The sequence below is a fragment of the Schistocerca cancellata genome, chromosome 8 (genome assembly GCF_023864275.1).
Source record: "Schistocerca cancellata isolate TAMUIC-IGC-003103 chromosome 8, iqSchCanc2.1, whole genome shotgun sequence".
NCBI classification, from domain to species: Eukaryota; Metazoa; Arthropoda; class Insecta; order Orthoptera; family Acrididae; genus Schistocerca; species Schistocerca cancellata.
In genome coordinates, this window is record NC_064633.1 from 604,290,679 (window position 1) to 604,316,630 (window position 25,952).

General features: G+C 45.5%; 1 protein-coding gene across 2 annotated transcripts in view; it reads left to right on the top strand.

Moving 5' to 3' along the window:
* Positions 1–25,952, top strand: part of LOC126095032 (torso-like protein) — a 525,311-nt gene that overhangs the window by 456,627 nt on the left and 42,732 nt on the right. The gene's annotated exons all lie outside the window — the stretch shown is intronic.

Below are 25,952 nucleotides of genomic sequence, written 5' to 3' on the forward strand. Positions count from 1 at the left end.
TCAAAATACAGGTAACATAATTGAAAAACTATCAGTTCCTCAACTTATTTATAAAGAGCTTAAGAAATTAATTTCTTGGCATGTTCTGCTATTAATGTACTTCTTTGAACAGAAATCACTTCGCTAGCTTTTGAAAATATTCTTTCTGCTGGAACTTAAGTCTCAACAACTGTCATTTTGTTTAAAATGTTTCCACACGTCACTTTTCAGAGATATTTCCTTTTCTGGTCTTCACACTGTCAAATCACTAATGCAAACACACAAATATCAACGAAAAACATAAATAGGAGTGGTTTCAAGAATTACATTTCAAATATTACGAACAACCTTACTTTCTAGTGATAGGAGGCTACTAAAGTACACAAATGACAACAGTCGAAATTTCTGTGAGAACTTCAATGTAAAAAACTGTAGGTACTGTTTTTATGTCGCAAATACTTCATATGAAAAAGAAAGTCAGAATGGTCAGGGAGTCAAAGTACTTGTTCTCAGATAGCACATGCAGATGTGGAGGGGTTACAATGTGCTTGGTACACGGAGATCCCCCTTTGTGATGGTCGCACGTGGCCGACCAGAACCGAGGTGATGAGCGAGTGTAGCCTTATGTTCCCTTGCACCATCCTCTGTGGACACGTAGGACAGTCCATGTTGGTACAGCAACATATCGGACATCATCATTCGCTGCGTGGACACGGGCACGTTCAAACCCAGTAGCTCCTGGTCCTGTCTCACTTCCGAATGCCCACAAATCTGGATACTGCACGATTCCACTAGCCGGCCAAATGGAGGCCCACAATGAAGTCCCTGATGAAGCTGTCAGAACCGATTACGCAGCATACACGTGTCTTGCACAGTGAACACTGATCGTCAAACGCTCTCCACACACCTTATACACCCTGACAAGTGTGGTATCAACACTAATCACTGACAACACTGTTGAACTCTGGTTGCCGTTGTACCTGTCGAGCAGCTGGAACCGTACAGATAACCCGCCGATGGCGTGCACGTGAACGAAGTTGCGTTGGCATCTGACCATTTCTTCTGGATACTTTCACCGTTTTGTCTGGCAGTGTGTTAAGTCCGGTGAGCTCACAGTGAGGAACTGGTCGTGTGAGGGCAAGATGAGAATTATACACCGTGTGAGTAATAAAAATCATAGCTAACACTTGGTTCAGGAATCATAAAAGAAGGTTGTATACATCGAAGAAACCTGCAGATACTAGAAGGTAACAGATAGATTATATAATGGTGAGACAGAGATTTAGGAACCAGGTTTGAAATTGTAAGACATTTCCAGGGGCAGATGTGGACTCTGACCACAGTCTATTGGTTACGAACTGTAGATTAAAACTGAAGAAACTGCAAAAAAGTGGGAATTTGAGGAGATGGGACCTGGATAAACTGAAAGAACCAGAGGTTGTACAGAGTTTCAGGGAGAGCATAAGGGAACAATTGACAGGAATGGGGGAAAGAAATACAGTAGAAGAAGAATGGGTAGCTCTGAGGGATGAAGTAGTGAAGGCAGCAGAGGATCAAGTAGGTAAAAAGATGAGAGCTAGTAGAAATCCTTGGGTAACAGAAGAAATATTGAATTTAATTGATGAAAGGAGAAAATATAAAAATGCAGTAAATGAAGCAGGCAAAAAACCAATACAAACGCCTCAAAAATGAGATCGACAGGAAGTGCAAAATGGCTAAGCAGGGATGGCTAGAGGACAAATGTAAGGATGTAGAGGCTTATCTCACTAGGGGTAAGATAGATACTGCCTACAGGAAAATTAAGGAGACCTTTGGAGAAAAGAGAGCCACTTGTATGAATATCAAAAGCTCAGATGGAAACCCAGTTCTAAGCAAAGAGGGGAAAGCAGAAAGGTGGAAGGAGTATATAGAGGGTCTATACAAGGGCGAGGTACTTGAGAGCAATATTATGGAAACTGAAGAGGATGTAGATGAAGATGAAATGGGAGATATGATACTGCGTGAAGAGTTTGACAGAGCACTGAAAGACCTGAGTCGAAACAAGGCCCCGGGACTAGACAACATTCCATTAGAACTACTGACGGCCTTGGGAGAGCCAGTCCTGACAAAACTCTACCATCTGGTGAGCAAGATGTATGAGACAGGCGAAATTCCCTCAGACTTAAAGAAGAGTATAATAATTCCAATCCCAAAGAAAGCAGGCGTTGACAGATGTGAAAATTAGCGAACTTTCAGTTTAGTAAGTCACAGCTGCAAAATACTGACGCGAATTCGTTACAGACGAATGGAATAACTGGTAGAAGCCGACCTTGGCGAAGATCAGTTTGGATTCCGCAGAAATGTTGGAATACGTGAGGCAATACTGACCCTACGACTTATCTTAGAAGCTAGATTAAGGAAAGGGAAACCTACATTTCTAGCATTTGTAGACTTAGAGAAAGCTTTTGACAATGTTGACTGGAATACTCTCTTTCATCTACATCTACATCTACATTTATACTCCGCAAGCCACCCAACGGTGTGTGGCGGAGGGCACTTTACGTGCCACTGTCATTATCTCCCTTTCCTGTTCCAGTCGCGTATGGTTCGCGGGAAGAACGACTGTCTGAAAGCCTCTGTGCGCGCTCTAATCTCTCTAATTTTACATTCGTGATCTCCTCGGGAGGTATAAGTAGGGGGAAGCAATATATTCGATACCTCATCCAGAAACGCACCCTCTCGAAACCTGGCGAGCAAGCTACACCGCGATGCAGAGCGCCTCTCTTGCAGAGTCTGCCACTTGAGTTTGTTAAACATCTCCGTAACGCTATCACGGTTACCAAATAACCCTGTGCCGAAACGCGCCGCTCTTCTTTGGATCTTCTCTATCTCCTCCGTCAACCCGATCTGGTACGGATCCCACACTGATGAGCAATACTCAAGTATAGGTCGAACGAGTGTTTTGTAAGCCACCTCCTTTGTTGATGGACTACATTTTCTAAGGACTCTCCCAATGAATCTCAACCTGGTACCCGCCTTACCAACAATTAATTTTATATGATCATTCCACTTCAAATCGTTCCGCACGCATACTCCCAGATATTTTACAGAAGTAACTGCTACCAGTGTTTGTTCCGCTATCATATAATCATACAATAAAGGATCCTTCTTTCTATGTATTCGCAATACATTACATTTGTCTATGTTAAGGGTCAGTTGCCACTCCCTGCACCAAGTGCCTATCCGCTGCAGATCTTCCTGCATTTCGCTACAATTTTCTAATGCTGCAACTTCTCTGTATACTACAGCATCATCCGCGAAAAGCCGCATGGAACTTCCGACACTATCTACTAGGTCATTTATATATATTGTGAAAAGCAATGGTCCCATAACACTCCCCTGTGGCACGCCAGAGGTTACTTTAACGTCTGTAGATGTCTCTCCATTGAGGACAACATGCTGTGTTCTAAAGGTGGCAGGGGTAAAATACAGGGAGCGAAAGCTTATTTACAATTTGTACAGAAACCACATGGGAGTTATAAGAGTCGAGGGACATGAAAGGGAAGCAGTAATTAGGGAGGGAGTGAGACAGGGTTGTAGCCTCTCCCCGATGTTATTCAATCTGTATATTGAGCAAGCAGTAAAGGAAACAAAAGAAAAATTCGGAGTAGGTATTAAAGTCCATGGAGAAGAAATAAAAACGTTGAGGTTCGCCGATGGCATTGTAGTACTGTCAGAGACAGCAAAGGACTTGGAAGAGCAGTTGAACGGAATGGACAGTGTCTTGAAAGGAGGGTATTAGATGAACATCAACAAAAGCAAAACGAGGATAATGGAATGTAGTCGAATTAAGTCTGGTGATGCTGAGGGAATTAGATTGGGAAATGAGACACTTAAAGTAGTAAAGGAGTATTGCTATTTGGGGAGCAAAATAACTGATGATGGTCGAAGTAGAGAGGATATAAAATGTAGACTGGCAGTGGCAAGGAAAGCGTTTCTGAAGAAGAGAAATTTCTTTACATAGAGCATACATTTAAGTGTCAGGAAGTCGTTTCTGAAAGTATTTGTATGGAGTGTAGCCATGTATGGAAGTGAAACATGGATGATAAATAGTTTGGACAAGAAGAGAATAGAAGCTTTCGAAATGTGGTGCTACAGAAGAATGCTGAAGATTAGATGGGTAGATCACATAACTAATGAGGAGGTATTGAATACAATTGTGGCACAACTTGACAAGAAGAAGGGACCGGTTGGTAGGACATGTCCTGAGGCATCAAGGGATCACAAATTTAGCATTGGAGGGCAGCGTGGAGGGTAAAAATCGTAGAGGGAGACCAAGAGATGAATACACCAAGCAGATTCAGAAGGATGTAGGTTGCAGTAAGTACTGGGAGATGAAGAAGCTTGCACAGGATAGAGTAGCATGGAGAGCTGCATCAAACCAGTCTCAGGATAAAAGACAACAACAAGAACAAGTAAGAAAATTTCTTGGGATGTGGGCACACATTTGCGACAGGTGTGGGTTGTGGTGGCAGGCGTCGTCGCGTCGCAGACGCGAGGTCGACGCAGCGAGCTCAATGCCGTGGCGCAGTGCGTGACGCAGCAGACGCCGGCCGGCACGCGACACGTGGGACAGCGCAGGTAGGGGCTGGGCTCACAAATAGCGTACCGCACTGACCGAGCGGCCGCCGGCGCGGGGCCCGAGTGAAGGTGGCGCGGAGCCCGCCTGCTCTCCTGGCCGCGATTTGCGAGCTTCGGCCGTTGAGCAACGGCGCGGTGCGCAGCCCCGCAGCAGAGAGCTTCAGACGACGATCCACGCTGTCACTGGGCCGTTTCTCTGTGCGACAACACGCTGGAACGTCTCTCCTGGGTTCGTCTGACAACGCTCTCACAAGAGCGAACGATACGTATCAAGGGAACTGCTCTGCCTGACAAAAACAGTGAAGCCCCAGAGGACGTCCTCGGATTTTGACGATTTCTATGATTCTGAAGCAGAAGATTTTTACCAGCAATCTTCGCTAACGAAAGATACACTCCTGGAAATGGAAAAAAGAACACATTGACACCGGTGTGTCAGACCCACCATACTTGCTCCGGACACTGCGCGAGGGCTGTACAAGCAATGATCACACGCACGGCATAGCGGACACACCAGGAACCGAGGTGTTGGCCGTCGAATGGCGCTAGCTGCGCAGCATTTGTGCACCGCCGCCGTCAGTGTCAGCCAGTTTGCCGTGGCATACGGAGCTCCATCGCAGTCTTTAACACTGGTAGCATGCCGCAACAGCGTGGACGTGAACCGTATGTGCAGTTGACGGACTTTGAGCGAGGGCGTATAGTGGGCATGCGGGAGGCCGGGTGGACGTACCGCCGAATTGCTCAACACGTGGGGCGTGAGGTCTCCACAGTCCATCGATGTTGTCGCCAGTGGTCGGCGGAAGGTGCACGTGCCCGTCGACCTGGGACCGGACCGCAGCGACGCACGGATGCACGCCAAGACCGTAGGATCGTACGCAGTGCCGTAGGGGACCGCACCGCCACTTCCCAGCAAATTAGGGACACTGTTGCTCCTGGGGTATCGGCGAGGACCATTCGCAACCGTCTCCGTGAAGCTGGGCTACGGTCCCGCACACCGTTAGGCCGTCTTCCGCTCACGCCCCAACATCGTGCAGCCCGCCTCCAGTGGTGTCGCGACAGGCGTGAATGGAGGGACGAATGGAGACGTGTCGTCTTCAGCGATGAGAGTCGCTTCTGCCTTGGTGCCAATGATGGTCGTATGCGTGTTTGGCGCCGTGCAGGTGAGCGCCACAATCAGGACTGCATACGACCGAGGCACACAGGGCCAACACCCGGCATCATGGTGTGGGGAGCGATCTCCTACACTGGCCGTACACCACTGGTGATCGTTGAGGGGACACTGAATAGTGCACGGTACATCCAAACCGTCATCGAACCCATCGTTCTACCATTCCTAGACCGGCAAGGGAGCTTGCTGTTCCAACAGGACAATGCACGTCCGCATGTATCCCGTGCCACCCAACATGCTCTAGAAGGTGTAAGTCAACTACCCTGGCCAGCAAGATCTCCGGATCTGTCCCCCTTTGAGCATGTTTGGGACTGGATGAAGCGTCGTCTCACGCGGTCTGCACGTCCAGCATGAACGCTGGTCCAACTGAGGCGCCAGGTGGAAATGGCATGGCAAGCCGTTCCACAGGACTACATCCAACATCTCTACGATCGTCTCCATGGGAGAATAGCAGCCTGCATTGCTGCGAAAGGTGGATATACACTGTACTAGTGCCGACATTGTGCATGCTCTGTTGCCTGTGTCTATGTGCCTGTGGTTCTGTCAGTGTGATCATGTGATGTATCTGACCCCAGGAATGTGTCAATAAAGTTTCCCCTTCTTGGGACAATGAATTCATGGTGTTCTTATTTCAATTTCCAGGAGTGTATTTCTAAAATTGACTTGACGATTTCTATGACTCTGAAGCAGAAGATTTTTTTCTGACGAAGAAGCAAGTAACATCGTAAGCCTTCGGATCAGGTTCATTTATGTAAACCTTACGTCTGAAATAAAAAGGCCTTAAGCACTTCTGCATCAAGTTAACATTTCTCCAAAACAAATATAGGCTCGTCTCTACCACGATATAACTGTATCGCAACCCTAGTATTATAGAATAAATAATACTGCCAGAGTATAAAAGTGCTTCAGTTTGATGCATCTTTGCTTAGAACAGTTTCTGGAACGCATATGTGGCTTTAATACGACTGGAAAAGTAGACTGTGACCACTGAAAGATAGTCCCAGAGACCAGTGTGCGATTTGTGCTTTTACCAGTGGTGGGGGGGGATGCTTTAGGGGGTTAGTGTAATTACATATGTTACTTGCTTGGACCGTGGCGTTACCCATGGTTAAACAATTATTTATAAATAGATGTTAATGCCGAAACTCACTATTCACGCGCATGCACTATCAGAAAAGCCATCACTTGTTATATCTTTAAAAGTACATTGTAGGTAAAGCTTATTTACAAAATCATCTACATACAGGTATACGAGGGGAATTCAAAAAGTAAAGGCACATTTGTGAAAAGCTGTACTTATTCTGATGATACACGTACACACCATTGGTGGCTGTGTAATGATTAACGTTGCAGTTACCCACGAGAGGTAATAGGGTCATCAGAGTGCATTAATGTTGATGCTTTTTTGTGTTGTTTCCAAGCCTCGTATGGTATACTAATAAGGGGTGAAAGGGCCCTGTAGTCCCCGTTCATTATCATTTGCTTTCCAGTGATACAAAAACTCTCTGGCGGGAGTGAAGGAATGTGGATGTGTTTCATGTTGCTACACGGTGGTTTAGTCTGCTGCAGAGGCTCAGCGGTAGTCGTACAGAACGGCCAACCCTTGTAGTTTTCAGGTAGGCAAAGAGGTTTGCTCCCGCTGTGCGAAAGTTGCCGGTGTTAGGTTGGTGGCGGAAGCCTCATCTCTGGGTTTTATGGACACGGGGTCGCGTGGGAGACGTTGTAGTGCGTGAGACAGTGAGTCTGGTTCCAGCTCGGCGAGGGTCTGCAGCCGAGGTCTCTTCGAAGAAGTGCGAGTTGATTTAACCGCGTGGCGCGTTGTCTCATAGCGATAGTGGAGCTTTTAGCATTTGGTCTTGCGTCTCGTCTTAAAGACTGTTTTACTGGGTCGCAGGAAGGAGTGCGACGCTTCTGCAGACTTTCAGTCTGATTCCTAATGCAGACTTTGGTCCACAAGAAGAACGTAGCACAAAGGAATTGCATATGCTGAAGCGATATCGCGTAGGAAGTGCGCTCTCGGTTCAGTGTGAAGGTTTGTGCGCTTGCGACTGCGTGTGTGTACATTCTTTTATTTTCCGAACCTTGGTAATTTTTGCCTCTTGGTGAATCTTCTTTGTTTCATTAGTAGGTGTCCGTTGGTAACCATCCACGTGCGTTAATATTAGAGTTTGTTGGCCCTCTGCCATTACCCATTGTCTATTCAAATGTGTTCTCTGTAAAATATTAGTTGTTCGCGGCTGCATGGTTTAATGTTGAAACTTCCTGGCAGATTAAAACTTTGTGCCGGACCGAGACTCGAATTCCGGACCTTTGCCTTTCGCGGGCAGGTGCTCTACCAACTGAGCTACCCAAGCAGGACTCACGCCCCATCCTGACAGCCTTACTTCCGCCAGTACCTCGTCTCCTACTTTCAAAATTTCACAGAAGCTCTCCTGCGAACCTTCCAGAACTAACACTTCTCTAAAAAAGGTTATTGCGGAGACATGGCTTAGCAGCGGAGAGTGCGCTGATATGAAACTTCCTGGCAGATTAAAACTGTGTGCCGGACCAAGCTCGAACTCGAGACCTCTACCTTTCGCGGGCAAGTGTTCTACCATTTGAGCTGCCCAAGTACGACACATGCCCCGTCCTCACAGCTTCACTTCCGCCAGTACCCAGTCTGCTGAGTGAAAATCTCATTCTGGAAACATCCCCCAGGCTCTGGCTAAGCCATGTCTCCGCAATATCCTTTCTTTCAGGAGTGCTAGTTCTCCAGGTTCGCAGAAGAGCTTCTGTGAAGTTTGCAACGTGGGAGACGAGGTACTGGCAGAATTGAAGCTATGAGGACGGGGCGTGAGTCGTGCTTGGGTAGCTCAGTCGGTAGAGCACTTGCCCGCGAAAGGCAAAGGTCCCGAGTTCGAGTCTCGGTCCGGCACACAGTTTTAATCTGCCAGGAAGTTTGATATCAGCGCACACTCCGCTGCAAAGTGAAAATCTCATTCTGGTTTAGTGTTGCTAAAACTTGGCCACGGTACGTACAAATTGTGTCTTCGTGAACCACGTGGCCACACGGGTCTGTCGTCAATCATATAGCGTTTCACAAGGAATTATACTTAGTTATCAGGCAACGGCAGTTATGTAGATGCCTTACATCAATGTTTTCAGGAATAAATAATTTTACCTCCAATGTTACCCAGTTTACCGATGTTACGTCTCCGTTACCTACGCTATTTATCTTGTAGTTTCCTTTCTTAGCACATCCACAGCGTTTCCATTCGCACAGGTGCAATAATTAGTGTTTCCTTTTTATTTTAAACAAGTGCTTTAGAATAGATCTTGTTTTCAGGAATGCTGCTGCAAGAGTGTCCACGCACTCTTTGCTTTATCTTAATATTTGATTCACGTGAACAATGCCGGGATCAAATTAATAATTACATCCCACTCTTCATGAGTGACTTTGTAATGAATGTTCTTTTATGAGTTTTACTTATGAATAAATTAAGTAATATTCCGACTCAAATGGTTCAAACGGCTCTGAGCAAAATGGTTCAAATGGTTCTGAGCAGTATGGGACTTATCATCGGAGGTTATCAGTCCCCTAGAACTTAGAACTACTTAAACCTAACTAACCTAAGGACATCACACACATCCATGCCCGAGGCAGGATTCGAACCTGCGACCGTAGCGGTCGCGCGGTTCCGGACTGCAGCGCCTAGAACCGCTCGGCCACTCCGGCCGGCAGGCTCTGAGCACTATGGGGCTTAACAGCTGAGGTCATCAGTCCCCTAGAACGTAGAACTACTTAAACCTAACTAACCTAAGGACAACACACACATCCATGCCCGAGGCAGGATTCGAACCTGCGACCGTAGCGTCGCGCGGTTCCAGACTGCAGCGTCTAGAACCGGTCGGCCACTCCGGCCGGCTTTTCCGACTCAGCCCAACCTCTCATTTGTCGTGGGGCTAGAGTTGGTGGCGACCCAAATCTTTTACGTTGACTTCAATGTCAGATACCGTTTTCTTATTCAAAGTGCGCTTCACGCTACTTACAGAGGCACGAACAGAGTTGTTGAGTGAACAGTGTGAAGGACACGAAGATGCCACCACCTGACAGAGTTTGAAAGGGGCCTCATTGCGGGTCCTCACTCGCCCGTCAGGTCGAATTGAGCAATATCCACTTTCGTCGGTTATTCGGAGATCACACTGACCTGGTGTTGGTCTGCGTGGGTGCCTGAGGGCTGCCATACTTGTCGTCGAGGTTCGGCTCGATGACGTCCGACCAGCGTTTAAGAGGATCACCAGATATTTCCGAATCCCTCCACGCCTGTGCCTGCCGCCCGCCATCAAATAATGGGCTTCTTGTAAAATTTGTGCCATTCCTGGTCGGAGACAAGCAGCAACCGGATAGAGAATCGCCACCCCACGCGCAGGCTGCCGTTATCATCACAGTGCTGCGCTTGGAGTGGTGTCGTGACTGATACGTGGTGTCGCATTCTGTTCAGCGGCGAGTCAACGGTTCTGTGCTGCACCCGGATGACCATTGTCGGTGAGTGTGATGGCTGCTTGGGAAGCGGTCCCGATCTCCCAGTGTTTTGGAGAGGCTCAGCAGTGTTCCTCCTGGCGGTGTGGTGTGTGTGTGTGTGGGGGGGGGGGGGGCTCGGGTGTGACTTCCGATCGTGGCTTATAGTGACTGAGGGAGCTCTGCCGGCACAATGGTATGTCACTGACATCCAGCGTCGTTATGTGTTACCTCTCAAACGACAGGTATTTGGTGCCACTTTCCGACAAGACAATGCTCTTCCACATTTGGTAGGTGTGTCTGCGATCTGCCTGCGTGATGTTGAAGTGTTCCCTGGTCATCAAGATCCCCAGATCTATCCTTGATAGAAGGTGGTGGTGGTGGTTGGTAGTGTTTAACGTCCCGTCGACAACGAGGTCATTAGAGACGGAGCGCAAGCTCGGGTTAGGGAAGGATTGGGAAGGAAATCGGCCGTGCCCTTTCAAAGGAACCATCCCGGCATTTGCCTGAAACGATTTAGGGAAATCACGGAAAACCTAAATCAGGATGGCCGGAGACGGGATTGAACCGTCGTCCTCCCGAATGCGAGTCCAGTGTGCTAACCACTGCGCCACCTCGCTCGGTTTGATAGAAGGTGTGTGTGTCAGCTCGGACGTCAGCTCCGCCCCATTACCATTATTCAGGACCAGTTACAAGAGCTCTGGGCCAGCATATCACATGAGAGGATACAATGACTTTAATATCCTTCCGAGCCGAATCAGTGCATGCCTACAAGCCAGAGAGGCTGCAACGTCATGCTGGTAAGTGGCCTCGTACTGCAATGTCCTTTGTAAATCTCACTCGATACTCTAATCACTGAAAGAACATCAAATACCCTCTCAACTGTCTGCCCCCCCCACCCCACCCCCGACCCCCTTTATGCGTGCATCATATTTTTGTCAGGTGGTCTACTTAATCGCACAAGTGGAAGTGTGGTTAATAAAGAATTGTCTGATTCTTCCTTAGCTGTTTGCCATCCGAGTCATTTCCTTCCCATTTACCAGTCAGCGTCCGCTAGAAGTCTACCTTGTTGTTATTGTGGTGGTCTTCAGTCCTAAGACTGGTTATATGCAACTCTCCAGACGCTTCAGTCCTGACCAAGTCTCTTCAGCTCCAAATATCTACTGCAACTATGTCCATATGAACCTGTTTGGTGTATTCATTCCTTGTTCGTCCTCTGCAATGTTTACTCCTCCGCCCTGTCGTAGCTCTTCGTTACCAAACTGACAAATCTCTTCTGCGTCAGGAAGTGTTGTGAAGGTCACTTCATTAATCAAGTCGTGCCATAAATTTTATTCCCAATTTCTATTTAGTACCCCTCATTAGTCATTCGATCTAATCATCGGCATTCTCCTGTAGCATCACCTTTCAAAGGCTGCTGTTCTTTTGTTGTCTGAACTGGTTATCATCCGCATTTCAGTTCTGTACAGGGCTACACTCCACCCAGATACCTTAAGAAAAGACTTTCTAACACAATTGTGTTAGATGTTTCTCAGAAATGCTTTTAATACTAATCGAGTCTGAGTTTTGTGTCCTCTCTACTTTAACTTCACCAGTTATTTAGCTGCCCAAATAGCAAATGTCGCCTGCTACTTTTAATGTCTCGTTTCCTAATTTAATTCCATCAACATCGCCCGATTTACTTCAACTACGTTCCATTACATTTGTTTTACTTTTTTATGTTCGTCTTTTAATTCCTTTCGAGACGCTGTCCACAACTCATACGGCTCCTTTGCCATGTCTGACAGATTTATAATGTTGTCAAAGTTTCATTTCTTCTCCTTCAACTTTCATTCCATTTCTAAATTTCTCCTTTGTTTCTTTCACAGTGTACTAAATGTACAAATTTAATAACGTAGGGATAGGCTACACACAGTCTCACACCCTTATCAACTGCTACTTCCCTTTCAGCTTCTATCTGGTTACTGTCCAGGTTTTAGATAATCTTCCTGTTTGTTATTCCTGCTACCTTCAGATTTTCAAACAGTGCATTTCTGCCGACACTGTGAGATTTCATTAGGTAGGTATACCATGGAACATAAAAGTAATCTACTAAATCCATGATGAACTATCTTGTCGATGCTATATTGGGAATACTGCCAAGGCTACATGATGATCGCAAAGTTTACCACATCAGAAATGTGCATATGTCTATAATGTAAGGGTGTAACGGGCTTAAGTGCAGATATTTTTGTATGTAGTATCTTAATGACACAAATAAGTGTGATTTTTTTTTGGTGCATCGAACAGTCTCCCCACAAACACGTCACAAACCTTATGGCATCATGTTTTCTGCCTCGTCATACTGCACCAGTAAGAGGATTACACCTGTCAATATAGGCTAACCGTTTTCTGTCCACACGTCCACACTTTAGCACTTGCTGCCCAGGAGAAAATGAGCATTAATGGCTTACTCTTGTCACATTTATTTGGAGGTACTGACCAACCTAAAAACATACTACTCCTAATTGCTACAATTATTAGTCTGCAAATTAAGTAAATGTTGATGTAATATTTTTCAGTGCACTGTCCTCATTCACCAATTGAAATATCTGTAGTTACACCAGTTACACCCTGTATATGTGTATAATGTACGAGGGTCGTTCAATAAGTAATGCCTCACATTTTTATTCTCAGAACATATTTATTGTTAAGAGTGAGAATCTGGTGGCAAGATACATCAATATGTCTTGTCCGTGTCCTATATTTATACGTAGTCTTCTCCATCACGTTCTATGGTTGTACGCCAACTTTGTGGAAGAGCATATATTCCCTGCTGATAAAGCTCTTGTCCTGTAGGCGTAGCCATGTTTTCACTCTCGTCATCTTCAAAGTGAGAATCTAAAGCGGTCCAAAGAGATGGAAGTCGGGGGTTCCAAGTCTGGACTGTAGAGTGGATGAGGTAATGATGTCTAACCAATTTGCCGATGTGCTCCCGAGTTATCAGACTTGTGTGTGGGCGTGTATTATCGTGTTGTAGCAAAATTTCTGCTGGATTCTTGTCCGTTCGAACACGTCGGAAACGGTTGTTGAATTTATTCAGGATCTTTACGTATGCCTCTGAATTGATGGTTGACCCTCTTGGCACAACTTCCACGAGAATGACGCCATCACAATCCCAGAAGACTGTCACCACGGGTTTTCCGGCAGAGGGGGTTGTCTTGAATTTCTTCCTTTGTTGTGAATGAGGATGATGTCACTCCATGGGGCAAAGTGGTGCACCCACCTCTCGTCCCCCGTACAGATCCGTGGCGGAAAGGCTTCTCTGTCGGTCTGAAAACGCTCCAACAACTCAGATGCCACGGCCTTTCTTTGAGTCTTGTGGTCCGCTGTGAGCATTCGTGGAACTCATCGTGAGCACCTCTCTGAATATTCGAGAGTCTCTATGATTGCAGATACACTTCCAATGCTGACCGACAACTGTAGAGTCAATTGTCGTCGAGTTGTGAAGCGCCGGTCGACACGAATAATGGTATCCGCACGATTCAGCATGTCTGGTGCAGTGGCTGTGACAGGACGTCTCGAACGTGGCTGGTCATGGAGCTCTCTTTCTTCATTTCCTGAGTGTGTAACTTTCTTTACCCATCGCCCAAGTGTACTTCTATCAACTAGAGCCTCGCCGTACGCTGCACTCAATTGTCTATGGATGTTTACCACGGTTTCATTTTTTTGCACACAAGAATTCAATAACAGTACGCTACTTGTAACGTGAGTCGTACGTAGACGCTGTACTACGGCTCTACCATTTGCCAGATCGGTTCAAAACTTTACCGGCGCGCAAAACAAACATCAAATGTAAAGCACCAAGAAGGACGTTTGACTATGTACGTTAATGGCTTTTTAAGAGAATGTGGGGCATTACTTATTGAACAACCCTCGTATTTCATAACCTCACAGACGTTGTTCATTAACATATCCTCAAAATAGTTGCCCTGTTCAGTAATGCGTGTCCAGACCTGTTTTAGCATGTTTGAGGGCAACATGTTGAAACTGACGTTGTTAATCCATTGTTCTGTTAATATTTGCTTCTGGCAATGTGTACGTGCTGTTTTTATAGGTCCTTGCTTTAATATGGCTCCACCGGAAGACATATGGAGACGTTAAATTGGGAAAACTTATGGGCCGTAATCCGTTAGACATGATTCAATGAGCAAAAAAATCCCTTCAGAAATGAATTTTTTCATTAGTTATTTCACAAGTGGGACCGCGTGCTGCAACCAGCAATAGCGTTCAGTTGCCTCAAGAAGCGAAACAGTCTGTTCAATGATGTCTTGGCACACACCGCTGTTCGCAGTAGTTTGAAATAAAACAGGGTCCGCTATTCGACTTGGACCACGCGATACGGCACACCACACTCCAATTTTCTGTTAGTGGAAGGTAATTTCTTGAAAAGCTTATGGATTCTCGGTTGACCAGATTCTTGTGTTTTCATTCCCATATCAACTAAGGTGAAACGACGCTTAATAAGTGAAGAAAACACGGTCTAGCTGTGCGATTCCATGGCTGTAGAAAAAAGACCGACATCGTGCACAGTAGGCTAGACGATTTTCTTTATACGTTCCTCATCAGCAATACCGGTGGCTGATCAAACGAATGCAATGCAGTTTCTTTTACAAATGCGTCTATTTTCACGAACGCGACTTTTCGATCGCACTGTATCAGCGCGCCAGATTTCGCGACGCTGACTCGCAGCAAGACGGGTCGCAGGCAGCTGCTCAACTCCGCGTTGTTCCACGTGCCGCAGGCATTGCACGAGAGACGCTTGCGCCACATCGCAACGCAACCCAGCGCAACGCGTCCGAAGTCCGTTCTACCTGTACTGTTTAAACAATGCAGGGGGCTTACGAGATGTACACAGGGGGGGCACTGCGAATAGCAAGCAGGTAGTATCGAAACGGTCACCTCGGCATCCAGAGATTTCTCCGCTGGGGACCACGGTAATGACGTTGCGTTAGCTCGCACAACAGCAACCACCACCACTGGACTCGCATTAGTAAGCGCGGGAGAGACTTAAGGGGCTCCGGAACGCCCTATACTTGCAATGTTAAAATAACGCTTATAAATTACATCTTTCCTCACAAAGTATTTGAGGTAGGAAGTTGAACTTTTTACAGATTATTTATTGGAATATGGGCTACAACTTAACACAGGGATTTTACAAAATTTTAGTGCAGTTATTAAAGATGATTTTTTTTCAATTGTAATGAAAATTCACAAAATTTTTTTGCAATTTTTTATTTATATATTCAAAAATATACAGTTTTTTGGAAAAAGGCTGTGTTAAATTATGCAGAAGGTACTGTGTAACATTTACTGAAAAGTTTGAAACAAATATTTTTTTAATATCCTTAGAAAACATGTAATTAATATGAGAAAATAAAAGTTTTGGTAATCGAGCGAGAAAGATTGGATTAACTTTTTAGTGCATTCCAGGTCCATAGGATGGATTATCTTCATCCTCTGCAAACTCCTCCTCCAGCTTCCTCTTGTTCCTCCTCCTGTTTACTCTTGCTTGTATTTCTAGACTCTTTACAGCCCTGTCTCCAGCCCGAAGGCGTACCTTTTCTAAAGCAAGCATCGCTCGTACCATGTTATAATGTTATTATTTACAGTAATAACACATACATTTGGCTTTCCAACATTTCTCCTTTTCTTAAAAGCCTTCAGAAGATTTCTAACAACTTCACTTTTACTCATTATTATACTTCAACAAAACAGAGACTCAAGAAACAGAATTAATTACGAATATTTTCGAGATAACGACAGAGTAAATAAACATGAAACAATCGACAATCACACCAGCGATATATATTGAACCATCACAGGTTAGCCACAACACATACTTTATCTCACATCACTAAAATGTACCTGATGAACACGGACGATAATAGTAACACCATTTGACAGCAGTTTAACAGCGCCACATTGGGTCACGCCCATGTAGAACACATTTCAAAAAAAAAATTAAAAATAGTTTTATTCTTCGGAATTGAATAAATTATATATCTATTAAAAGGTAATAGTCTGCAGATTCAGAAAACGCAAAAAAGTAAAAATTGAACTTTTCACGATTTTGAGCCTTTCCGGAGCCCCTTAACGGAGGTAACTCAGAAAATTCCGCTGGCAGACGTTGCAAGAGAGGTGTTGTACGGATGGTGTGGTTCACTACTAAAATTACGAGGGCACACGCTTCAACAGGAGTAGTGGAACATGTTACTTCGTCCCGCATTTCGCGATATGACCGCGACGAAAAAAACAGAGTTGTTAGATGAGGTCACACGGCGGATTACAGACGGTCCTCCTCCTCACGTACCATCCGCGAATATGAGATGGAAGGGAGAATGATATAAAGGCATTGATGGGCAGCAACAGTAGCCTTCTACATATACATCCATACTCCGCGAGCCACCTGACGGTGTGTGCCGGAGGGTACTTTGAGTACCTCTATCGGTTCTCCCTTCTATTCCAGTCTCGTATTGTTCGTGGAAAAAGGATTGTCGGTATGCCTCTGTGTGGACTCTAATCTCTCCGATTTTATCCTCATGGTCTCTTCGCGAGCAATATACGTAGGAGGGAGTAATATACTGCTTGACTCCTCCGTGAAGGTATGTTCTCGAAACTTTGACAAATGCCCGTACCGAGCTACTGAGCGTCTCTCCTGCAGGGTCTTCCACTGGAGTTTATCTATCATCTCCGTAACGCTTTCGCGATTACTAAATGATCCTGTAACGAAGCGCGCTGCTCTCCGTTGGATCTTCTCTATCTCTTCTATCAACCCTATCTGGTACTGATCCCACACTGCTGAGCAGTATTCAAGCAGAGGGCGAACAAGCGTACTGTAACCTACTTCCTTTGTTTTCGGATTGCATTTCCTTAGGATTCTTCCAATGAATCTCAGTCTGGCATCTGCTTTACCGACGATCAACATTATATTATCATTCCATTTTAAATCACTCCTAATGCGTACTCCCAGATAATTTATGGAATTAATTGCTTCCAGTTGCTGACCTGCTATTTTGTAGCTAAATGATAAGGGATCTGTCTTTCTATGTATTCGCAGCACATTACACTTGTCTACATTGAGATTCAATTGCCATTCGCTGCACTGTGCGTCATTTCGCTGCAGATCCTCCTGCATTTCAGTACAATTTTCCATTGTTACAACCTCTCGATACGCCACAGCATCATCTGCAAAAAGCCTCAGTGAACTTCCGATGTCATCCACCAGGTCATTTATGTATATTGTGAATAGCAACGGTCCTATGACACTCCCCTGCGGCACACCTGAAATCACTCTTACTTCGGAAGACTTCTCTCCATTGAGAATGACATGCTGCGTTCTGTTATCTGGGAACTCTTCAATCCAATCACACAATTGCTGAGTAGAGTTGTAATTTTGTTCAGAAAGCAGATGCCAGGCTTAGATTTACTGCGAAAGCTAGTAGTAAATGCAATTCATGCTCTGCAAGACTTACCTTTCCGAGATCATCATTACAAGACGAACCACTCTCTGCAGCTTCCGCCCCCACGACCCCTGCCTCACCGTTTACAACCGTCATATCAAATTACCTAAAACGCTAAAATACCTCAAACCAATCGTCGACCGTAAACTAATATAGAAATCGCCCTCACCAGCCACAGAACAGGGAGCGCACGGTAGTCTAAGAATACCAAGTCTCGGAGCACAGAGATTGCACACCTACAAGGGATTAATCCAGACAAACCATCTCAGACGGCAGTGTCGCCTGGATTTCCGTTCCGCCTAATTTTCGCTATTCCGTGAAAACCCGCGAAGCCCATGCGCTCCACGTCGCCTTCCGTACCCGCCTACGCTCTTGTCACTCTCCGTGTCCTCTCCCGCAGTAAAGCTGACACCGGCCATCCTGTGTGTTCCATCCCTGATTATTGACTCTCATAGTTCGCTGCGCTTGTGCCAGCTCATCGTCCCAACATTCTTCCTACACTCTCCGCATGCTGTCCCATCCAGCACTTATTCGCCCCCCCCCACCCGCCTCCCCCCCCCCCCCTACCTGAGCAAAAAATTCTCCCAGAGACTTTCCACCCTCGCTGCTGTAACACAACATTTCTCCTCTCCTCCATGTCGGGGCTCCTCTTTCCCTTACTTTTCTCTCCATCTACTTAACGTACTCCACAAGCCACTATACGGTGAACGGCAGAGGGTACCTTCTACTACTAGTCGCTTCCTTTGCTTCTTCATTGCCGAGCGAGGTGGTGCAGTGGTTAACACACTGGACTCGCATTCGGGAGGACTACGGTTCAAACTCGTGACCGGCAATCTTGATTCAGGTTTTCCGCGATTTCCCTAAATCTCTTCAGCCAAATGCCGGGATGGTTCCTTTGAAAGGGCACGGCCGACTTCCTTCCCCATCCTTCCCCAATCCGGTGGGACCGATGCCATCGCTGTTACGTCCCCTGTCTATTCGCCTCCGTACGATCCCTAATTTCTCTTACCTTGTCGTCGCGGTCCTTTTACGTTCGTGCCAGTACAATCATTCTGCATTCAGTCACAGCTGCAGTTCTCCTAACGTTCCGCATGTGTTTCACGAGAAGAACGTCTCCTTCCTTCCAAGGATTTCCGTTCCAGTTCACGAAGCATTTCCGTAATATTCGCTAGCTGATCAATCCTGCCTGTAACAATAGAAGCAGCACAGCACTGCATTACGTCTAGGTCCGACCTGGTCGCCGGCCGTTGTGGCCGAGCGGTTCTACGCGCTACAGTCTGGAACCGCGCTGATGCTACGGTCGCAGGTTCGAATCCTGCCTCGGGCGTGGATGTGAGTGATGTCCTTAGGTTCGTCAGGTTTAAGTAGTTCTAAGTTCTAGGGGACTGGTGACCTCAGATGTTAAGTCCCATAGTGCTCAGAGCCATTTGAACCGACCTGGTCCAGATCTCAAACACTCGACCAGTACTCAAGAATGGACGGCACTGGTTTCTATGTGCCGTCTCCTTTATAGATGAGCTTCGTTTACCTACGATAGTCTCAGTAAACCGTAGTCGACCATTCGCCTTCTCTACTATTCTCCTTATGTCTTCGTTCCATTTCATACAGGCTACACCTAGATATTTAATCGACGTGACTGTATCAAGGAGCACACTACTTACACTGTATTCGAAATCTGCACGATTCTTTTTATACTTATGAAGATGGCAGGGTTAAAATACAGGAAGCAAAAGGCTATTTACAATTTGTAGAAAAACCAGATGGCAGTTATAAGAGTCGAGGGACATGAAAGGAAAGCAGTGGTTGGGAAGGGAGTGAGACAGGGTTGTAACCTATCCCCGATGTTATTCAATCTGTATATTGAACAAGCAGCAAAGGAAACAAAAGAAAATTTCGAGTAGGAATTAAAATCCATGGAGAAGAAATAAAAACTTCGAGGTTCGCCGATGACATTGTAATTCTGTCAGGGATAGCAAAGGGCCTGGAAGAGCAGTTGAACGGAATGGACAGCGTCTTGAAAAGTGGATATAAGACGAACATCAACAAAGGCAAAACGAGGAGAATGTAATGTAGTCGAATTAAGTCGGGTGATGCTAAGGGAATGAGTTTTGCTATTTGGGAAGCAAAATAACTGATGATGGTCGAAGTAGAGAGGATATAAAATGTAGACTTTCAATGGCAAGGAAAGCGTTTCTGAAGAAGAGAAATTTGTTAACATCGAGTACAGATTTAAGTGTCAGGAAGTCGTTTCTGAAAGTATATGTATGGAGTGTAGCCATGTATGGAAGTGAAACATGGACGCTAAATAGTTTGGACAAGAAGAGAATAGAAGCTTTCAAAATGTGGTGCTACAGAAGAATGCTGAAGATTAGATGGGTAGATCACATAACTAACGAGTAGGTGTTTAATAGAATTGGGGAGAAATTTGTGGCTCAACTTGACTAGAAGAAGCGATCGGTTGATAGGACATGTTCTGAGGCATCAAGGGATCACCAATTTAGTATTGGAGGGTAGCGTGGAGGGTAAAAATCGCAGAGGGAGACCAAACACATTAAGAAGGATGTAGGTTGCAGCAGCTGCTGGGAGATGAAGAAGCTTGCACAGGATAAAGCAGCATGGAGAGCTGCATCAAACCAGTCTCTGGACTGAAGACCACAACAACAATAACAACAACAACAACTGGATTTACTTACATTTTTTCCCATTTCGATAAAGCTGTCGTCCATTACACCAAACAGAAATCCTGTCCAAGTCTTCCTGTATCCTATTATAGTCACTCAACAACGATACTTTTCGGTTTACCACAGCGTCGTCAACATACTATCGCAGATTGCTGATCACACTACCCGTCTGTTCGTTTATGTATATAGAGAATAAAAGCGGTCCTGTCATAGAAGCTGCCTTATCACACTTCGTTGCGGCATTCCTGACGATTCCCCTTGTTCCTGACAAACACTCGCCGCCCTGAATAACGTAGTGGGTTCTTTGCTTAACAAGTCTTCGAGCCACTCAATTATCTGGGTAATTATTCTACAAGCTGGGACCTATGTTAACACTCTGCAATGAGACTCTGCGTGAAACGCTTATTGGAAATGTGGGAATGTGGAATCTGCCTATTGCCCTTCATCCATGTTTGGCAGGATAAAGTGTGAGAAGAGGATCGTGGAGTTTCGCACACAAATCCGTGCTAATTTGTGGACAGAAGCTTTTCTGTATCAAGTAAATTTGTTATATTAGAACTCAGAATTTGCGTAAGAATTCTGCAGCAAACTGCCGTTATGGATACGGTCTCTAATTTTGCGGGTTCCTTCTTTTACCCTTCTTATATAAAGGTTCACCTCCGCTTTTTCCTAGTCTCTTGGCACTTTTCGCTGGGCTAGAGAATCGCGATAAATGCAACGTAAGTCAGAAGCCAGAAACGAAAAGTATTCCCTGCAAAAACGAAATGGGCTTCCATCCGGACCTGGCAGCTTGCTTGTTAACCAACTCTTTCAGGCGCTTCTCAAAATTAGGGATGCCTATTTCCATGTCCTCCATACGGAAGTCTGCGACGCCCAAACGATGATGCTATGTCTGTACAGTTCTCGTGCGTGATCGATATTTTAAATGCGAAATTTGTAACTTCAGATTTCCATGTTGTCCCTTCTATTGCTACATTAGACTGATCGACAAGTGGCTGAATACAAGCCTCCATTTCATATACTGGTTTTACGTAGCACCTGAATTTTCACAACCTTCGATGTACAAACGCCTGTTTTAACAATTTCAGAAACATGTTCATGTCTGAACGTTCTAACTTCTTTTTAGAAAACTAAGTCTGTGTATTTCATAAATGCTTTCGGCTGAAAAGCCGCACTGTGATCCTGCCAACGCACTCTCGCCCTGACTGGCGATAGAATGGAGTGACAGTAAAGGAAAGACAGAAAAAAAATCTTGACGGGACTTTCTGTCCTACGAACGTTAACGCCTCCTTTTTTCCGGGAGAGTATTTTGAGTAGTGACCTCTTTCATTTTGTAGCCTCAGTATAGATATAGTAGAAAGTCAGTTACCTGTCCTGACTGCAACTCATAATGCAAGGCAGTGCAAAGCACCGAGTACAAGCGTCAGCTGCAAGAAAGCAAATATGTACTCGGCACACCTACAGTTTGGAGAAAGGATATCTCCGCTTCTCTCACGTAGAACTGCCAACAAGAGAAATTTGTTTAGTACTAGTTTGCGAACGCCTGCCGAGTTGGAGGTAACGTTCATGGGTAACGAATAGTTTGTGCCTCATGTAAACAAAAATGACGTAGCTTCTCTGTGTAGAAGTTGTAATAGTGGTATGTGATGGACCGAGAACTAATTTGTTAAAGTAGCACTACAAACGGAAGACAGCGCCATCATGTTTCTGTGCATTGTACTTTTTTTATAATTGATTATTCATTACAGTCACAATTGCGATGTAAGAATATGTTTCGGCCGCAGTGGGCCATCTTCAGAAATTTTCAGCTTTATTTCTGTGTAAAACGTCAACATCGTCACCGTTCGTGCCTCCACGTTAAATACCGAGGACAGCCCGAACACGGTGGCGTTTGTGGGGCGCCCAACCGTGCGGTCATCAGCGCCCCTACAAAGTCTCAGTTTTTACGCAGCCCAATTTTTGTACACAGTCCAATCTAGCAATAGTCACGAATGGTGATGATGGAACACGGTGGCGAAGTTGACGTCTCGAAGATGGCACACGACAGCCGAAACAGATAATCCCATATGGGCATCGCAAGTGTGGCTGTAACGAAGTATTTGACAGTTGCTCTGTCTCTGTATAGATATTACGTCTAGCCTTAGGTATTACTTCTGGTCGATCGAAGCGTTTGAATTGGTGCGCTATACCGCTGGGGTATTCGCTACGTACCGTAGCAGATTTCAAATAGCGTCGCGCCGATCTCCTAGTGATTTTCGTTGCTTATATAACCTCGCAGTCGAAAGGTGCGATCTCTCCTTGATAAACGCAAGGACTGATTTCTGCCTGACTCATGTAGTACTGTCACCGTCAGAGGGTGGTACGGGACTACAAGTCCCACCGCCACACCTCCAAAGTGAATTGCAGTGACGCAGTCACTGCCCTGTGGATAAATTTACTGCCTCACCAACACAGTTAGACCGCAATAGACCGGTGATGCCGTATTGTAACATATCACAAAACAAAAAAATCATTTCTAATTCTTGTTCAACAGAGTCAGTGCGCCGTCTCTAGTAATGTCGTTATCTGTGGCTGAGATTCAAATGGCGCTGAGCACTATGGGACTTAACATCTACGGTCATCAGTCCCCTAGAACTTAGAACTACTTAAACCTAACTAACCTAAGGACATCACACACATCCATGACCGAGGCAGGATTCGAACCTGCGACCGTTGCGGCCGCGCGGTTCCAGACTGAAGCGCCTAGAACCGCTCGGCCACACATGCCGGCTGTGGCTGAGATTAAACGCTTACAGGCCTTCAGTTTTGAAATGTGGTGCTACAGTAGACTGCTGGAGATTGGATGGGTAGACTGAATGGCTAACGAGGGGTACCGCTTCGTACTGGCGAAACAAGAAATTTGTAACACAACATGAATAAAAGGAGGGATCGCTTGGTAGGATACATGCTGTCTTGTCGAAAACTTGACTTTTGAGAGGGTGGCTGTGTACGAATACTGGTTGTGTCGGAAGGTGAATAGCCGTCTGAAGATAAACCCTTCTGTTCGAAACCGGTTGCGGTACTATTTCTGTAAATGAGTATGTTATTAACAATGGCCGCTTGCTCGTTTCTTTTTTTCAAAAGCAACCTGTTACCACAGATGCTGAGGCATCAAGGAACCTCCAATTTGAGAATGGAGAGAAGTATTGGGGGGTAAAAATTATCAAGGGAGATCAAGAAGTGAACTGAGGAAGCAGGTTGATATGTGGGCTGCAGTGGTTACGGAGAGATGAAGAGGTTTGCGCAGGATAGACTAACGCGGAGAGCTGCGGAATATCAGTCTCCAGGCTGAGGACCACAACAACAGCTTTCATGTCTTCAGTTTCAGACGGAAGCATGAAACGCGAACCGGTCGTCAGTGTACCAGGCATGGTTTTCACTAAGCGAAATGGAGTTTCCTAGAATTCGTTAAAGAATGTGACTGGCGTTCGCTCTTCACAAATTACAATGCCCACTTTAGAACTATATACACATTCAGTACGCTTCCTGGTCCGCATTAGGCATACATATGGTGCTCCACGTACGACGCAAGCTCTGTGCCCGGCATTTGGCGAGAACCAACACCGTGGAGGCTGGCTCCGATCGGCTCGTGCACTCGGACCCGTTCATGGGACTCTGACAAGTGGCGTATCGCTTTTGGCCGAATTAAGAGCGGCCTTGAAAGGCTGTACGAGAAAATCGTTACTAGCAAGGAGCGGCGTTGAAAGGCTGTACGAGAAAATCGTTACTAGCAAGGAGCGGCCTTGAAAGGCTGTACGAGAAAATCGTTGCGCCATTGCTGGGTCAGTAGCGTATGCTCGCAGGAACATGAACAAACCCAGAAATGAAACGTTACTGAGTAATCGTGTTGCATCGACTGGCCAGTTCAGACACCGTTGCTGACGTCAGTACGACTACTGGCTGTTGCAGCTTTATCTTCAAATTATCCTTTTCTCTGATAAAGCATGACTGTGTTTATCGGGCTGCCCAAACTCACAGAACAATCGACTTTGTAATACGGAAAATCTTCGGAGTTGCATCAAGAGCGTCTGCATGATGTGAAGACAATAGGGCAAAACGGATTACTGGCCTGAGATTTTCCCCACCAAACCATAACTTCTGAAGTGAAAAAAAAAGGGGGGGGGGGAATATAACACTGCTGTGGGCGGAGGTTGTGTAGTACTCATTTCTGCCGCTAGGCGTCTATACGCAACTCAGTGCCACCTGTGTTGTCGACCTGGCCTGTCCTGTTCATCTGCAGTCATTGTTTCTGCTACCGCTGTTTTGTTCTTGTTTGTTTTTTTTTATTGTAGCAAATGTAAACGAACAGCATGCAGCTGCGAAATTTTGTTTTCTACCAGATAAAAATGCTGCTGAAACTGTTTCAGTGTTGAAGTCAGCTCACCGAGATGACGTTATGGGATAAACTCAAGTGTACGAGTGGTTTGCTCGGTTTAAAAATGGCGACATGTCGGTTGATGATAAACCTCGTTCTGGTCGTCTCATCAACTGCCCGAATCGGTGATGAAACATTCGAGAGCTTGTGCTCACATACCGTTGACAGGCAATTGATCAGCTGTCAGAGATTAGTGAGTTTTCTTGGAGCTAGGTTTATAGAATTTTAACGGACGATTTGCGAATCAAAACGGTTGCTGCCAAGTTTGTTCCTCGGGTTTTGATTGACAATCAAAAGGAACGTCGATTTGAAACATGTCGTGCTTTGAAACAACAGCTAGAAACTGATCTAGATTTTCTGCCAAAGGTCATTATTGGCGAATTTTCAGTAAAAGGTCATTATTGGTGATGAGTCATGCCGCTATGGTTACGACCCAGAGACAAAGCAATAGTCAAGCCAATAGAAGACGTCACCTTCATACCGTCCAAAAAAAGTCGTCAAATCAAGTCAAACATCAAAACGATGCTGATTTGCTTTTTTGATGCTAAGGGTGCATTTCATTCAGAGTTTGTTTCCCCACCAGGTCAGACCGTCAATCAGAAGTTTTATCTGGAAGCCGTAAGAAGATTCCGCAACAGTGTTTGGCCAAAAAAAAGCATGGTTCCGCTGCCCCACGCACCTTATTCGCGTCACCCAGCAACGTGCGGCTTATTCTTGTTTCCACGCAAGAAAAGGGGCAAGAAAGGACGCCGATTTTACAACACTGAAGAAGTTAGAACAAAAATGAGGGAGGAACTGTCAGCCATTTGTAAAGATGACTACAAAAATATGTTTCGAACAGTGTAAGCACCGGTGGGAAAAATGTATTAGTTGTAATGGAGAGCATTCTGAAGGGAATAAGGTTCTTTTGTAAACAATTTGAAAATATACAGCTTTTAATAATTCCTTTTTTTGGTACCCCCTCCTATGTGAACAGAAATGACGGTTTAAAAAAAAAAAAAAAAAAGACACGTGTCAGTGGAGTTTCGATTCGTAACAGTCGCCGCGACGCTGTTGCTCTAGGGGGACAAGCGTGTCAGAGCATGTAGACAAA